The sequence below is a fragment of the Oncorhynchus keta genome, chromosome 35 (assembly GCF_023373465.1).
Source record: "Oncorhynchus keta strain PuntledgeMale-10-30-2019 chromosome 35, Oket_V2, whole genome shotgun sequence".
NCBI classification, from domain to species: Eukaryota; Metazoa; Chordata; class Actinopteri; order Salmoniformes; family Salmonidae; genus Oncorhynchus; species Oncorhynchus keta.
In genome coordinates this window covers 36,719,950-36,736,752 of record NC_068455.1, presented here as the reverse complement: position 1 = coordinate 36,736,752, position 16,803 = coordinate 36,719,950, and the positions used below count along the sequence as shown (strand labels likewise).

The 16,803-nt window shown below is 42.0% G+C and overlaps 1 protein-coding gene across 1 annotated transcript in view; it reads left to right on the top strand.

Moving 5' to 3' along the window:
- Positions 1 to 3,980: 3,980 nt before the first annotated feature.
- LOC118368454 (filamin-A-interacting protein 1-like) overlaps positions 3,981 to 16,803 on the top strand; it is a 30,558-nt gene continuing 17,735 nt past the window's right edge. Inside the window, exon 1 of the mRNA XM_035752572.2 lies at positions 3,981 to 4,276. The gene's annotated coding sequence lies outside the window, so the exon portion shown is untranslated. The remainder of the gene's footprint in view (positions 4,277 to 16,803) is intronic.

The following is a 16,803-nucleotide window of genomic DNA, read 5'->3' as shown; positions in this document are numbered from 1 at the left end:
TCCTTCCTTGGAGCTCTATGGACAATTCCTTTGACCTCATGGCTTGGTTTTTGTTCTGACATGCACTCTGAACTGTGGGACCTTATATAGACAGGTGTGTCTCAAGGATGATCATTGGAAACAGGACGCACCTGAGCTCAATTTCAAGTCTCATAGTAAAGGGTCTGAATTCTTATGTAAATAAGGGATTTCTGTTTGGGTGATCATCAAATCAAATGTATTTATATAGCCCTTACATCAGCTGATATCTCAAAGTGCTGTACAGAAACCCAGCCTAAAATGTGTGGATGATGAGGGAAAAATGTATTGAATTCATTTTTTGAATAAGGCTGTAATGTAACAAAATGTGGAAATAGGGAAGGGGTCTGAATACTTTCCGAATGCACTGTATAAGCACCATGCAGTGGGTTTCTCTCTCTCTCGCTCTCTTTCTTTGTGTGTGTGTGTGCTTGTTCTTTGATTGTGCAAAGCATTACATCTGCACACTACACCCACACAAGTGACGGGTATGTGTGAACAGAAGTGTTTTTGAGGAGAATCAGTGGCCTAACACAGCACAGGAAAAAGTTGAGGATTGGATGGCTATTCCTGTGAAATAATTGTGAAGTAACTGTTCTTTTTTTGTTTTTGTTTCTGCTTAGTGATTAGACAACATTGAGAAATGTGCATCACACTGTTGTTATGTCCTCATTGGACTCTTTACCTCTCACCCATTGTAGGCTGTGCTCCAGATCCCACATGTCCATTTCACATGTCCAACAGCAGTAGAACACCCACGTTGACCTCACAACGATGCCAACCATGCCCATTGACACTGTAAACAATATACTGTACAACACATTTAGCTCAGCAAGCTAATTTAGTTTATTTTTATGTAAGCGGTCTGGATTGTAAGCTGTCTAACTGCCAAAGTCCTGAAGAACCTGGCAGCCCCAGCCCTCGCTAGCTCAGCAACTGGCAGTGTCTTGGACTGCCTCTGGGGTGGGTTGGGGTGGCTGGCCATGCTGGCCTTTCCCAGCATGGGAGAGAGAAAAGTGGCATGTCACTGGGCTCAAACTGGTTGAATCAATGTTGTTTCAAAGTAATTTGAATATTGTGTCCATGGGAACCATTGCTATCATTCATTTTGATCTACGGTGTCCACAGATTTATAAGTGAAAATGTCAGTCGGAACGGGTACCAGAACTACGCAGATCCCCTAAACAGGTTATTCCGCCTGAAATGTATGCTTGTCATAACAAAGGGGTTGAATACTTATTGAAATTTCAGCTTTCAGCTTTCCATTTGTATATTAATTTGTAAACAAATTCTGAAAAACATAATTCCACTTTGACATTGTGGGGTATTGTGTTTAGGCCAGTGACAAAACAAATCACAATTGAGTCCATTTTAAATTCAGGCTGTAACACAATAAAATTATGAAACAGTCAAGGGGTGTGAATACATTCTGAAGGCACTGTACTCAACCTTAAAATGAGTAACACATCCATGGCCACATTGTGAGGTGACTGTGACTATAAATGTCTTCTTATGTAATGATAGAAAGCGTGCATGTTCAAGATAGCATGCAAAGGTTGCAGGTCTGTGGAGATCTTCACCATTGTTATAATAATATGTCCCAAATCTCGAACAGCATTGATCACTTGCACTACAGTATGTACTTCTAATGTAATCTCAACTGCAATCCAGGTCATTTTGGTTGTGATATTAGATGAAGCACTGTAACAACACATGAAGTTGTTGTATAAATAGTAAATATCTCACATTTTATTCCCATTTTAACCTTGGACTAGATTCCATCAGATTCACGTTTGCCGATTCACGCTTGTTTTGCGAGTGTCTGAGATGGACTTGCGTTAGAGCTGTCAAATCCACAAGCGGCTCTCGGCATTATACTTATTATACTTATTATATTATTATAAAAATATATATATAAATATTAATTAATATAAATTAATATAAAAATATATTTAAAAAATACCTTTATTTTTATTTAACTAGGCAAGTCAGTTAAAAACAAATTCTTATTTTCAATGATGGCCTAGGAACAGTGGGTTAACTGCCTGTTCAGGGGCAGAATGACAGATTTGTACTGTGTCAGCTTGGGGGTTTGAACTTGCAACCTTTCAATTACTAGCCCAACACTCTAACCACTAGGCTACCCTGCCACCTCATACTTAAAGTGGACATTGCCATTGGCTGCACAAAGTTGCATTAAGACAAATAAGACAAACCACAAATGTGGTATATCAGACCATATACCACAGGTATGACAAAAAATATATTTTTACTGCCCTAATTATGTTGGTAACCAGTTTATAATAGCAATAGGCACCTCTAGGGTTTGTGATATATGGCCAATATACCACGGCTAAGGGCTGTGTCCAGGTACACCGTGCTGCTGCTCCAGTTTCAACTGTTCTGCCTGCGGCTATGGAACCCTGACCTGTTCACCGGACGTGCTACCTGTCCCAGATCTGCTGTTTTCAACTCTCTAGAGTTGGAGCGGTAGAGATACTCCTAATGATCGGCTATGAAAAGTCAACTGACATTTACTCCTGAGGTGCTGACTTGCTGCACCCTCGACAACTACTGGGATTATGATTATTTGACCATGCTGGTCATTTATGAACATTTGAACATCTTGGCCATGTTCTGTTATAATCTCCACCCGGCACAGCCAGAACAGGACTGGCCACCCCTCATAGCCTGGTTCCTCTCTAGGTTTCTTCCTAGGTTTTGGCCTTTCCAGGGAGTTTTTCCTAGCAACCGTGCTTCTACACCTGCATTGCTTGCTGTTTGGGGTTTTAGGCTGGGTTTCTGTACAGCACTTTGAGATATCAGCTGATGTAAGAAGGGCTATATAAATACATTTGATTTGATTTGATGCGTCTTGCCTAAGAACAGCCCTTAGCCGTGGTATATTGGCCATATACCACACCACCCCGTGCCTTATTTCTATTTTGTCTACACATTCTCGTTCTGAACTTCTCACAAAAGTGAGACGGGTGTGACTTTGTGACAATGACCACACGAGCAGCCTATCTGATTTCACAGCTCTACCTCAGACACCACCAAAGCACCAGCTATGCGGGTGTCGGCTATCGCTGGTTAACGTGTGATCTGATCTAGGCCTTTTCTGTGCTTTTAAATGGTTGATGACAACTAAACCAAAAATCATATTTTTTTTGTTGGGATTTGTTTGTGCTTTTAGTTGTAACACATTAGGAATTGAACAAACTTCTGGCTGTCTTTTTGAGTGGGTGAATAAAAGTTGAAATGTCACTGATCAACGTCTCAACCAAATATTACCCACATTTCCATGTTGAAATGACGTGGTGTGCCCAGTGGGATAGCTCAGCTGTCAAGAGTGGAGAGGGGAGCCAGGGGGCCAGCTAACCCGGCAGCGAGCCTCCAAACAAACAGCTTCAACTGCTAACAACTCCTAGTGACTGCAGCAGAGTAGTTAAATATACACCCATGCTTTAGCCTCCGTCTACACACTGAAAGACTGGGGACAAACGAAGAGTAGATGAAAAGACCTGGACATGTGACAAAGGACATCATACTGCTGCTTCTCTATCTCCCTGCTGAGCAATGGCTCCTTTCAAACACAGACTTCCTCACCCTTACTCCCTTCCATTCTCTCTCTGTCACAAGCACTCCCTCACTCACTGACTCCTCAAAGAGTGTATTTCCTTGGCTGACTTACAGAGAAAGAGAGAGAGAGAGAGAGAGAGAGAGAGAGAGAGAGAGAGAGAGAGAGAGAGAGAGAGAGAGAGAGAGAGAGAGAGAGAGAAAGAGAGAGAGAGAGAGAGAGAGAGAGAGAGAGAGAGAGAGAGAGAGAGAGAGAGAGAAAGAGAGAGAGAGAGAGAGAGAGAGAGAGAGAGAAAGAGAGAGAGAGAAAGAGAGAGAGAGAGAGAGAGAGAGAGAGAGAGAGAGAGAGAGAGAGAGAGAGAGAGGGGGGGAGTGTAAAGAGAATGTGTGTATGAGAGAGGGGAGTATGGAGTAGAGCGAGAGAGAGAGAGACCCAGATCTCTTTGCTGTAGCATTTTCTTCTTGACCTGGAATCCTAGAGGAGGAGAACTGAGAGAGCAGAGCTGGTCCGTGTGATGGTATTCACTCTGTAACAAGGCAGATGAACATGAGTAGTAGTGAGAAGAGGAATAGGAAGAGGTCGTCAGAGGACATCGACATACAGAAGGACAGACTGAGTCTCCTGTAGGATTGACTTCAACCCCACTCCAAACCTAACCCTGGGGACCAGAAAGAACAGGTAAGAAAGTACAGGTCTTCTACATAGTGCGCATTAAGTAGTGAAAGCATGCGCCTCTCCTCTCTAAACAGTTAAACCATTTGCCAGTGCCGTGGCAGGAGCTAAGGTGATCAGCTGAAATGCTCTAGTATTATGAGTTTGAAATGCAGAGAGGACTACTACTGTTGCTGGACTTTGCCAGTGCTGTTCTGATCTGATATACTGTAGGTTAGGGAGTAATGTGTGTCGGAATACCATCTATTTCAGTGGACTGTGGCTGCCTGCTTTGTGCAGTATGAATGGGTTAAAATCCATGATGTCCACGTGTATTAAAACACTTTGAGTTGATGACATGTTTTTTAAGAGAGTAAAGGTGTTTTGACTGTTCTCAGGAGGTAGAATGGTCATTAGCAAGGAGCTAGACACAGGCACTGTGACAGCACACACCGGAAAGAGATAGTCATTAATCTAGCATTTCCTATAAACCACTACTTGTTCTTCTGTCATTGTTATGTAAAAGCAGTGTGAGAAGCCCTTCTAGTGTTTAACTAGGGAGAAGAACTTTCTGACCACAAATTATGTTCTCTTGAGATATTTAGGCTGGAAGATAAGGAACCGCTAATCCAGATTCCTCTGTTTCGACCTCTTCCCTGGACCTTGTCTAGAGGGGCTCAACTTTCTACCTGGTCATTAATTCATTTGAGTGATGTTCAATTATTTCATTTATCACCATGCCATAAATCACAGAGCATCCGTGTACATTTGGTTCTCACAAACTGTAATCCATTTGTCAAGGCATACATCACACTGTCTAGCTGAGCCAAAACGAAATGTGCAACATATCTATCTTTTTAAGGGTTAAAGGGAGTGCAGTACAGGCATACTTTAGGTTAACTGTCATTCATCTCCTCAGCACCTATCTGTCTTTGTCGTGCTCCTAATCCAGACCAGCTCCGGGAGAGAGAGAGGAGAGATACTTGAGCTGTTCCCACTCGAGCTGATGTGGTCCTCCAGCACTTAATGACATCATGGTAGATACATGGAGGAGGGGAGAGAGAGAGATATCCGCCATTAACATTTTTGGCACTTTGTCCAGGTCAGGGATAAGGAGATCCTTTCCAAATGTTTGTGTCAGTAGTTTACTCTACACACGTGAGCGTTTTGCTTCCAGGGTTCACCACAGTTCATTCACATACCTGTGTGAATCAGACACAGTATTAAAACTGGCCCGGTGTGTTACAATGTTTGAAGAGTTATTAAGTCAGACAGACCAAGCTATATCATATAAGTGCCACAGGTGCAGAGAGGGCACTTGCTTACTCAAACTGCTTCCCTTTCCACTGAGTATGCCGTTGTCACAGAGCATCTCACGTCACTACATAATTATGATATTGCATCACATCCTTCTGATCATTGAGATGACAAAGGACATGGCTAAGCTGTGAGGTAATGTAGCTGTGAGGTAATGTAGCTCTATCAGCAGTGGAAGACAACGCAGCACAATAGCGAATGTACATCCAGTACTGATACTGCAGGGTACATCATGCACTAGGCTTTGGAATGTGTAGATTGTTGGATAGAACATATCCAATATTCTACTTATAGAGAGTGCATAAGGGGTGATTATATCCCCTGGGCATGTGTCCTCTGTCCAGTGCACTGCCATCAGCAAGTTACCTGGGATAACTACAGTTTTAACTACGCTTTGTGGAATGTAACTATTCCAGGCGAATAAATAGTTACTTTGGAGGTGACTACAACTATTTGAATTCAGATCCCAAAAAGTACTACTTTTTAAAATGATTTGAATACAGATCTCAGAAAATAACTACTTTTCAAAACAATTTTAATGCAGATCTGAGAAAGCAACTACTTAAAAAACATTTTTGAATACAGATCTCAGGAAGTGGATAATTTTCTGAAACTATAGGATTGGCCGCTTTCAACTAATGACAGGGCTGTATCTGGAACTGCATGTTGCAGATAGAAATAGAATGAATAGAGCACACACAATCTCCTGCACTATTCCAATCTATCTCACAGTCATATTTGAAGAGTTTTGTTCCAAAGCGCTATATACCCTCTGTGGCTTCTAGGAAGATTTTAACCCACTCATCCCCCAAAAATTCTCCAAGTTTACACCATCATTGTAAAGTTTGTTGCTTGATTGTTATTTCTGAAGATAATGATTTATTTCAGGTGATTAGTGATTCATTTACAGGTCAACCCTGTTATATGAACTGAACTCTCGTTTTAATGTGGTGCAACTATTCCTTTAAAAAATTAATCCAATACATCTCTGGAATGTATTTTAAGGCTTTACATGCATTTTAGCAAAGCTGCAAATGTACAGTATCTATATGTATTTGAAATAGATTTTTTGCCATTGACATTGAAAAAATATAAAAATGCAACATGCAACTATTTCAAGGTTTTACTGAGTTAAAGTTCATATAAGGAAATCAGCCAATTGAAATTAATTAATTTGGCCCTGATCTATGGATTTCACATGACTGGGAAAACAGATATGCATCTGTGTATCAGAAAACCAGTCAGAATCTGGTGTTACCACCGTTTGCCTCATGCAGCGTCACACATCTCCTTCGCGTAGAGTTGATCAGGCTGTTGATGGTGAACTGTGGAATATTGTCCTACTCTTCTTCAATGGCATCAGCAAACCGTTCGCCCACACGACGCCATACACGCTGTCTGCCCGGTACAGTTGAAACCGGGATTCATCCGTGAAGAGCACACTTCTCCAGCGTGCCAGTGGCCATCGAAGGTGAACATTTGACCACTGAAGTCAGTTACAACGCCGAACTGCAGTCAGGTCAAGACCCTGGTGTGGAAGACTAGCACGCAGATGTACTTCCCTGAGATGGTTTCTGACAGTTTCTGCAGACAGTTTTTGGTTGTGCAAACCCACAGTTTCATCAGCTGTCCGGGTGGCTGGTTTCAGGTGTTCCCGCAGGTGAATAAGCCGGATGTGGAAGACCTGGGCTGGCGTGGTTATATGGCGTCTGCGGATGTGAAGCCAATTAGACGTACTGCCAAATTCTCTAAAACGATGTTGGCGGCGGCTTACATTACATTCTCTGGCAACAGCTCTGGTGGATATTCCTGCAATCAGCATGCCACTCCGTCAAAACTTGAGACATGTGTAGCATTGTTGTTATTTTTTATTGTCCCCAGCACAAGGTGCACCTTGTTCATGCTGTTTAATCAGCTTCTTGATATGCCACACCTGTCAGATGGATAGATTATCTTGGCAAAGGAGAAATGCTCACTAACAAGGATGTAAACACATTTTGCACAACATTTGACAGAAGTAAGCATTTTGTGCATACAGAACATTTCTGGGATATTTTATTTCAGCTCATGAAACATTGGAACAACACTTTACATGTTGCATTAATATTTTTGTCCAGTGTATATTGAAATGTATTTTTTTCCTCATATGGATGGAAACAGAGGTCTGCTTCACATGGCTAACTCAATGATCCAACTCATCACTCCTGTGACATTTAGAAGGCATGTTTCTGCCTATAGTGTGTTGTGGTTGTGGGCCAGAGGAAGAAGGGGAGGACCATCCTCCTCAGTGAATTTCATAAAAATGTCAATTTTAAAACATTTAAAAAGCAATTATTTTAGATAAAACTATACTGAATATAATCACGTCACCAAATATTTGATTAAAACATACTACTTTGCAAAGAAGGTCTACAGTAGCCTCAACAGCACTATGTAGGGTAGCACCATGGTGTAGCCGGATGACAGCTAGCTTCTGTCCTCCTCTGGGTATATTGACTTCAGTACAAAACCTAGGAGGCTCACGGATCTCACTACCCATCCATAGACTTAAACAGTGACTATGACAACTTCCGGAGGATGTCCTCCAGCCTATCAGAGCTCTTGCAGCATAAACTGACATGTTGTGCACCCAATCAAAGTATCAGAGAATTACTGAAAGCATAAGCTACAGATAGCTAGCACTGCAGTTTATAAAATGTGCTGAGTAGTTGACTCAAAGAGAGAGAAAGACAATAGTTGAACAGTTTTGAACAAATTCATTTCTTTCAAAATGAAGGAGAAGCAAGAGCGAAATAGAGAGAGAGTTTGTCTTTTTTTAAACTTTCAGTTTCACTTACTTAGCTAACAAATGCAGCTAGCTAGGTTAGCCTACATAAACACTCTGCTCCAACAGAGGGATGCTTACTGATAGTACACTGTAATGTTACTGCATGATTGTAGCGGGTTTACTAACGCGTTAGTTCTATTAGCTTTGCTGACTATGACGTTACTTTAGCTAATATGGTGACAACGATGTAGGCTGTGTGTATAGGTTTGGCTTGGAAAGGCTTTTTCGCATGGTCACATAGAGCTGATTTGCTGTGCGTTGAAGTCCACAAGCGAAGGGAGGAAAAGGAATACAATGTGTCTTTTTTTGAAAGTGAACTCTGTTCACGCATGATCAGGGTGTATTAATTTAGCCGATTCTGTTGAGAAACATTTCTTAAACAGAAGCAAACAGAACAAAACAGGGATAAACATACCTGAAATTGTCCAATAGAAATTCTCGTTTGCAACTGTTGGACTAATGTCACCTGAAATTTGTCTCCCGACCTGTGTGCACCTAAGTTGTACATTTTCATTTATAGGAATGGTTGTAGCAATCTCATGATGGGTATAGGGAAAATTTGAGAATCATGTAGTACCTTAAACTTATCACGGTTACATTGAACTGGGTGAATGGAATATGAATGAGAGTCATCCAATATGCTGTAAAGGAAATAAGGCCATGCTCATAAAAACAAGGTCCTCCCTCATCTTAAACTGCACTGACCGCCACTGGGCCAGACTGCCTATAGTGTGTCTATAATATGCCTATAGTGTGTTGTGGGAGTGGCACTTTTATTTAACTAAACAAGTCAGATAACTTCTACAGGATCGGTGGGTCCCCCACAGGACTGTTGAGTTAACGTAGACTAATGTGATTAGCATGAGGTTGTAAGTAACAAGAACAAGACATAGACATATCTGATATTGGCAGAAAGCCTAAATTCTTATCAATCTAACTGCACTGTCCAATTTACAGTAGCTATTACAGTGAAATAATACCATGCTATTGTTTGAGAGCACACTGTTATGAACTTGAAAATGTATTAATAAACCAATTAGGCACATTTGCCCAGTGTTGATACAACATTTTGAACAGAAATACAATGGTTCATTGGCTCAGTCTAAAATGTTGCACATACACTGATGTCATCTGCTGGCCAAAATCACTGTCTCTTCTAGCTAGAAATAGTCATGCAAAGAAACTGGCTGCTGAACCTTTGAAAGGTTCATGTATTGAGACTTCGAATTCCCCTGAAGAGAGACTTACTGTAGTAATCAGTGATCTCAACCAGGCTGCTCCTCTCTTCCTCCCTCATTCAGGTTGAGGGAGTGACATCATGATGGACTTCTGGAGAGTTCCGTTTGTTCTCTGATGTCATCGATTTGGACGGTTTTGCACATTGTTGACTGCACCATGATTCTGAGATAGGTTTCTGGGTTATCAGTGTCTGCACTGGCTGACTGTCGGAGCTCTTGAGTTGGAGAGAGTCAAGTTAGACTAAATAGGTACCGCTTTCTTCCAGGAGTGTGAAATGATCATGTCATGTCATGTTGTACATGGACAGATCAGTGCAGACCATTTGAACTGTATGGAATTTCATGCAGAGACCACCTGACTGGGTCTGTGGAATTCCGGAGTGGTTCAGTGGAATTCTAATTTTAGACTTCAGAGAAATAACTGACTTCATGATTTAGTGTGTAAGTCTACTGTATCTGAGTGTGCTTCACCGATGTCTAATTTGCAGACTCTATGGCCTTAAGTGCAACATCCTGAACATGACCCATGATCCACGCCTCTCAGAATCTCATTTTAAACGTTATATCCAATCATGTCACGTTACTCAAGGAATTTGGTTCTTGATTGGTTGGTGTTCATTTACAGCTTCTGTAAACCTACTCCATGTTGCTCCCTAAATATATCATATGAATTGGGTTGCTACCCAGCACAGCACAGTAGAGTTGTAGGGCGGCAGTGTAGCGGTTAGTGGTTAGAGCGTTGGACTAGTAACCGGAAGGTTGCGAGTTCAAACCCCCGAGCTGATCTGTCGTTCTGCCCCTGAACAGGCAGTTAACCCACTGTTCCCAGGCCGTCATTGAAAATAAGAATATGTTCTTAACTGACTTGCCTGGTTAAAGGTAAAATTAAAAATAAAATAAAAAATGTAAATCTGCTGTGAGATGCAACACATGCAAACCTCAAATCAATCAAATCACACGTGCCAAATACAACAGGTGAAGACCTTACTGTGAAGTGCTTACTTACAAGCCCTTAACCAACAGTACAGTTCTTTGTTCAGAACATATGGAGATACTTATATGTGCACATTTAGGCCTATGTGAATTGCATATGATTTGATAGGCCTACTGCGTACAGTAATAGGGCATACTAGCTGGCACATCTTCATCTACTGAAGGTCCTTCCCTGTACAACTTCTGTCACTCATGTATCCATACAGTGCATGTCTTCCTTTTGTCATACGGTGCCTTCGGAAAGTATTCAGACCACTTGATTTTTTCCACATTTTGTTACGTTACTGCCTTATTCTAGAATTGATTAAATTCAAAATTTCCCTCATCAATTTACACACAACACCCTATAATGACATAACAAAAACATATTTTTATACATTTTTGCAAATGTGTTCAAAATAAAATACCTTATTACCTTATTTACATAAATATTCAGACCTTTTGCCTAGAGACCTGAAATTGGGCTCAGGTGTGTCCGGTTTCCATGGCTCGTCCTTGAGATGTTTCTACAACTTGATTGGAGTCCACCTGCGGTAAATTCAACTGATTGAACATGATTTGGAAAGGCACACACCTGTCTATATAAGGTCCCACAGTTGACAGTGAATGTCAGAGCAAAAACCAAGGCATGAGGTCGAAGGAATTGTCCGACAGGATTTTGTCGAAGCACAGATCTGGGGAAGGGTACCAAAAAATGTCTGCAGCATTTAAGGTCCCCAAAAACACAGTGACCTCCATTATTCTTCAATGGAAGAAGTTTGGAACCAAGACTCCTCATAGAGCTGGCTGCTCGGCCAAACTGAGAAGTCGGTGGAGAAAGGCCTTGATCAGGGAGGTGACCAAGAATCCGATGGTCACTCTGACAGAGCTCCAGAGTTCCTTTGTGGAGATGGGAGAACCTTCCATAAGGACAACCATCTCTGCAGCACTCCACCAGGTATTTATGGTAGAGTGTCCAGACAGAAGCCACTCCTCAGTAAAAGGCACATGACAGCCCGCTTGGAGTTTGTCAAAAGGCACCTAAAGACTCTGAAACCATAAGTTAAAAGATTCTCTGGTCTGATGAAACCAAGATTGAACTTTTTGGCCTGAACGCCAATGTTGGGTCTGGAAGAAACCTGGCACCATCCCTACAGTGAAGCATGGGGGTGGCAGCATCATGCTGTGGGGTTGTTTTCAGCAGCAGGGACTGGGAGACTAGTCAGGATCGAGGAAAATATGAATGGAGCAGAGAGATCCTTGATGAAAACAGAACGATTAGACAGAACGATCTACAGAACGATTAGACCTCAGACTGGGGCGAACGTACACCTTCCAACAGGCCAACGACCCTAAGCACACTCATGTAAATGTGATTTTCCCAGGGTTTTTAATTAAACAGGTTTTGCTTTGTCATTATAGGGTATTGTGTGTAGATTTATGAAGGGGATAAAACTATTTAATCCATTTTAGAATAAGGCTGTAACTTAACAAAATGTGGGAGAAATCAAGGGGTCTGTATACTTGCCAAAGGCACTGCAAATGGCACTGTTGAGACACTGTGGTCCTCATGTTGAAGAGACCGTGTTTGCTAATGGTGGAACCTCTAAATTTAACCAATGCAATCAGAAGACTGTGATGATGAAGGTTGATACTATAAGTTGGAACCTGGTCGGGAAATTACATTGCTCTGGCAGGATGACATGTCAGGTGTAAGAAATATTGATGCAGAGTATAAACAGAAGTAGATCACTAGATGTACCATTTCAAAATGTATGTAAAGTAGCCAACAAGACAGGGACGATGACTACAATGAACTCTATTCCACATCATGTATCTCAAGCGAGCAGTAAAATCTGATTTAAAAAACATAAAACTACATGTTATGGAACAACGCGGACTGTGAAGAGACACACACACACACACACACAGGCACACACACATACGCACACACGCTCACACACGCACTCTACACAAACATACATTGTAATGTTGCAATATTGTATTGTGGTATTATACATGTATTATACATGTTGTATTGTCGACATGTAGTGGTATAGTAGTGGTGAAATAATGTGTTCTATTATATACACATTTTTTGTGTTAATCTTCATTGGACCCCAGGAAGAGTGGCCTTGGCAGCAGCTAAGGGGGATCCTTAATAAATACAACTACAAAATGTCAGCAGGGACCATCATCTCGGAAGGTTTAAGAAATTCCAAGTGAAATAAACAGAATTTCCACGTGTAATGTAATGCTATGACATCAATCAACGAGGAATGTGTGTAATGTAAGTGTGATCGGCTGTCTCAACCGACAACAGACGTCATCGCTCTTCGGTTTAACTACATTTGTCTCTGGAATACGTCTGTTAGGACCTCAAAGGTCATTGTTTGTCTGCAAAGGAATGTGTCTGCAGAAAGCCGAGACAGACCAATTTGTACCACTACATGGGAAATAGGGAGTGGGACTTGTAAAAACTGCAACACTAATATTTGATTCTAGACCATTTCTTCCACATTCACGAGTCAAGTTTGATTGAAATATCCGTTCATTGAAATTCTGGTATTTTCTGGCGAGGTCATGTTTTCCTTGTTAAGATGGAAGAGCCTTGGGATCTCATTTTATAAGTGTCTGCAGGCGTGGTACATTGCCAAACTCCTTCGTGCTGAGGCACAGTTCCCAGCCCATATTTAGTCACGTTGGATTCATAGCGTGGATATATCAAACTCCCCAAATCAAACTATTGATTTTTCCAAAGACTTTGGAGGGTCCCTGGAATCCCAGCAGCTGTTGGCACTAGTGTCTCAGGGATTAGGAGCTATCTATTTACCATTGCTGACATTACAGGCCTAATAAGGACCATTCGGCTATGCAGTCTGCGAAGAACCCCTGGAGGAGCGCTGGCCCTGGCACTGGCAGAATGGCAGTATCCACGCCATGAATACAGGCCTCACACAAACAACACCAATGCTAGAGAGGTCTGGGAAAGAGATCATATCCACTGGCTCAATCAGGCTATCCAACTAAGTTTATATTTCATGGCATGTCCACACACGTTGTGGTCAAAATTTGGATTGTATGTACAGTATGTGGTGGAGCTGTAGCTAAACTTAGTTACTTTTTTAATGATCATTTGACCAGTATGTTGTGTCCCAACCTAAAGTGGTGGGACTCCCCCTAAGTCTGCTGCACGCACCGCAGATAAAACACAAGTGTTAATTTGCTGATCACGGCTATAGTGATGTGGATCATTTTTGCAACATGCAGGAATGGAATGTGATGCTTTGAGGCCAGGTGGCTTTAGAATCACTATTTGCCCGCTTAGAATCTACTTTAATCACAACAGTTGCAAACCATTGCGCTGACATTTAGGGTCATCCTGTAAGAATCTGATAGAAATGTTCATAGAAAACACACTGTTGGAGGAAGTTAAGGGTATAGAGAAGGTCTTGTTATCATTACGCCTTGGTGAGGTTGGAGTAATAGATCAATATCCTGATCCTGGTCTGTTTCAATCAACAGTGTCCAGCCTGTTATCTATCTAACCTCAGTTCCTTGTGAATGTTGGGCTTTTCACGGCTCAATCAGCTCATTACTACTGAATCAAAGTAATGCATGTCCCAGCTGACAGTATTACACAATACCCACGGAAATGTGGGAATAAGAAACGGTTTAATTAAACTGTGCTGGAGGAAAAATAATAGTGTTCTTGGAGTTTGGAATCATAGGTGGAAGCCAAAGGAGCCAGAAGTTGGAGCTGAAGTGTTTATCCAAAGTTAAATGGAAGATGAACGCCAGAGAGCTAGGGAGAAGTGATACTTTACTCTAAAAAGCTGTTGCATAGTTACGTAACTGGAAGTATGCATGTACTTCAATAACAAATGCAAGTGACACATTGAATGCCCTCAAGTTCATGTCCTGAGCAAGAGTTCAAAACATTATCCAGCGTTATGTTTTGAAATTTATGGTAGAAGTATGAGCACTCAAGATATGGTCAGCATTGATTGTGTCTGATTCCCCTCTGACCTTTTACACCCTCTCTTAACTCTATTTTGTAGGCCAACTACTGTAGGCCAACTACTGGTAGCCAACTACTGTAGGCCAACTACTGGTAGCCAACTACTGTAGTCCAACTTCATTTTCCACTACCACTCATGTTCGCACGGCAATGCTGATCACTATTTGCGTGTGTTAGAAGTGTTGGTCAGAAGCTGTGTGACTCAACAAGGCAGGGCATCTCACCCCAGTGTTTGGATAGAGAGGCTTTACTTTACAAATGATAGTCCCACTAAGACCAAACCAGATGGGATGGCGTATAGCTGCAGAATGCTGTGGTAGCCATGCTGGTTAAGTGTGCCTTGAATTCTAAATAAATCACTGACAGTGTCACCAGCAAAGCACCCCCACACCATCACAGCTCCTCCTTCTTTATTAGTGGTTTCTTTGCAGCAATTCGACCATGAAGGCCTGATTCACGCAGTCTCCTCTGAACAGTTGATGTTGAGATGTGTCTGTTACTTGAACTCTGTGAAGCATTTATTTGGCCTGTAATTTCTGAGGCTGGTAACTCTAATGAACTTATCCTTTGCAGCAGAGTCTTCCTTTCCTGTGGCGGTCCTCATGAGAGACAGTCCTCATCATAGCGCTTGATGGTTTTTGTGACTGCACTTGAAGAAACTTTCAAAGTTCTTGAAATGTTCCGTATTGACTGACCTTCATGTCTTAAAGTAATGATGGACAGTTGTTTCTTTTTTTCTTATTCGAGATGTTCTTGCCATAATTGTCACACCCTGATCTGTTTCACCTGTCTTTGTGCTTGTCTCCACCCCCCTCCAGGCATCTCCCATCTTCCCCCATTACTCCCTGTGTATTTATACCTGTGTCTTCTGTTTCTCTGTTGCCAGTATGCCTTGTCCCGTCAAGTCCTACCAGCTTGTTCCCGTGTTTTCTGGCTCTAGTTTTTGTGTTGCCTAGTCTTCCCAGTTCTGACCTTTCTGCCTGTCCTGACCCTAATCCTGCCTGCCGTCCTGTACCTGCCTGACTCTGATTTGGATTACGACTCTTTGCCTGCTTTGACTTACCTTTTGCCTGCACCTTGTACTATAATGAACTCTGAGACTCATACTATCCACCTCCTGTGTCTGCATCTGGGTCTTAGCCTGAGCCTTGATAATGATATGGACTTGGTCTTTTACCAAATAGGGCTATCTTCTGTATACCACCCCTACCTTGTCACAACACAACTGATTGGCTCAAACGCATTAAGAAGGAAAGAAATTCCACAAATTAACTTTTAACAAGGCACACCTTTTAATTGAAATGCATTCCAGGTGACTACTTCATGAAGCTGGTTGAGAGAATGCAGAGAGTGTGCAAAGCTGTCATCAAGGCAAAGGGTGGCTACTTTGAAGAATCTCAAATATAACATATATTTTGATTTAACACTTTTTTTGTCACATGGGATGACGCTGGAGAGACGAAGCAGGTACGGGGAGTCAAACATTTAATATAGAACGGACATGGAACGAGACAGGAGCAGCGTCAGAAAATGAGTAACACAAACAAACAAAAAATTAATACAGCAGTGGGGAACAGAGCAGGGGAACTGACAAATATAGGAGAGGTAATAAACAGGTGATGAGTGAGTTCAGGTGAGCCCATTATCGCTGATCCGCGTGACGAGGGAAAGCCGGTGTGCGTAACGGACGATAGGAGTGTGTGATGCAGGACAGCCTGGCGCCCTCAAGCGCCAGGGGAGGGAAGAGCGGGAGCAGACGTGACATTTTTGGTGTCTACTTGATTCCATGTGTTATTTCATAGTTTTGATGTCTTCACTATTCTTCTACAATGTAGAAAATGGTAAAAATAAAGAAAAAACCCTTGAATGAGTAGGTGTGTCCAAACTTTTGACTGGTTCTGTACAGACAGTCATTGGTGCAGGCCTGGTTTGCTCCCAGTCTCATAACTTTCCTATCGAACATCTTGTTTTCATCGAGGTTACAATGAGTTAGACTGTTCTTTCTTGATGTTCACAGTCCCACTGTTGTGCTGTTCTGGTGCCAGGTTGCGTTGTTTCAAAGGTCCCAGGGAAGTAGTTAAGGTCTGCAGTCTGCAGATGTAAGCGGGTCGCACATCTAATGGAACCTCTAACTGATCTCAGAGCAGAGACAGCAGTGGAGCGGGTGAGGGAAGAGAGA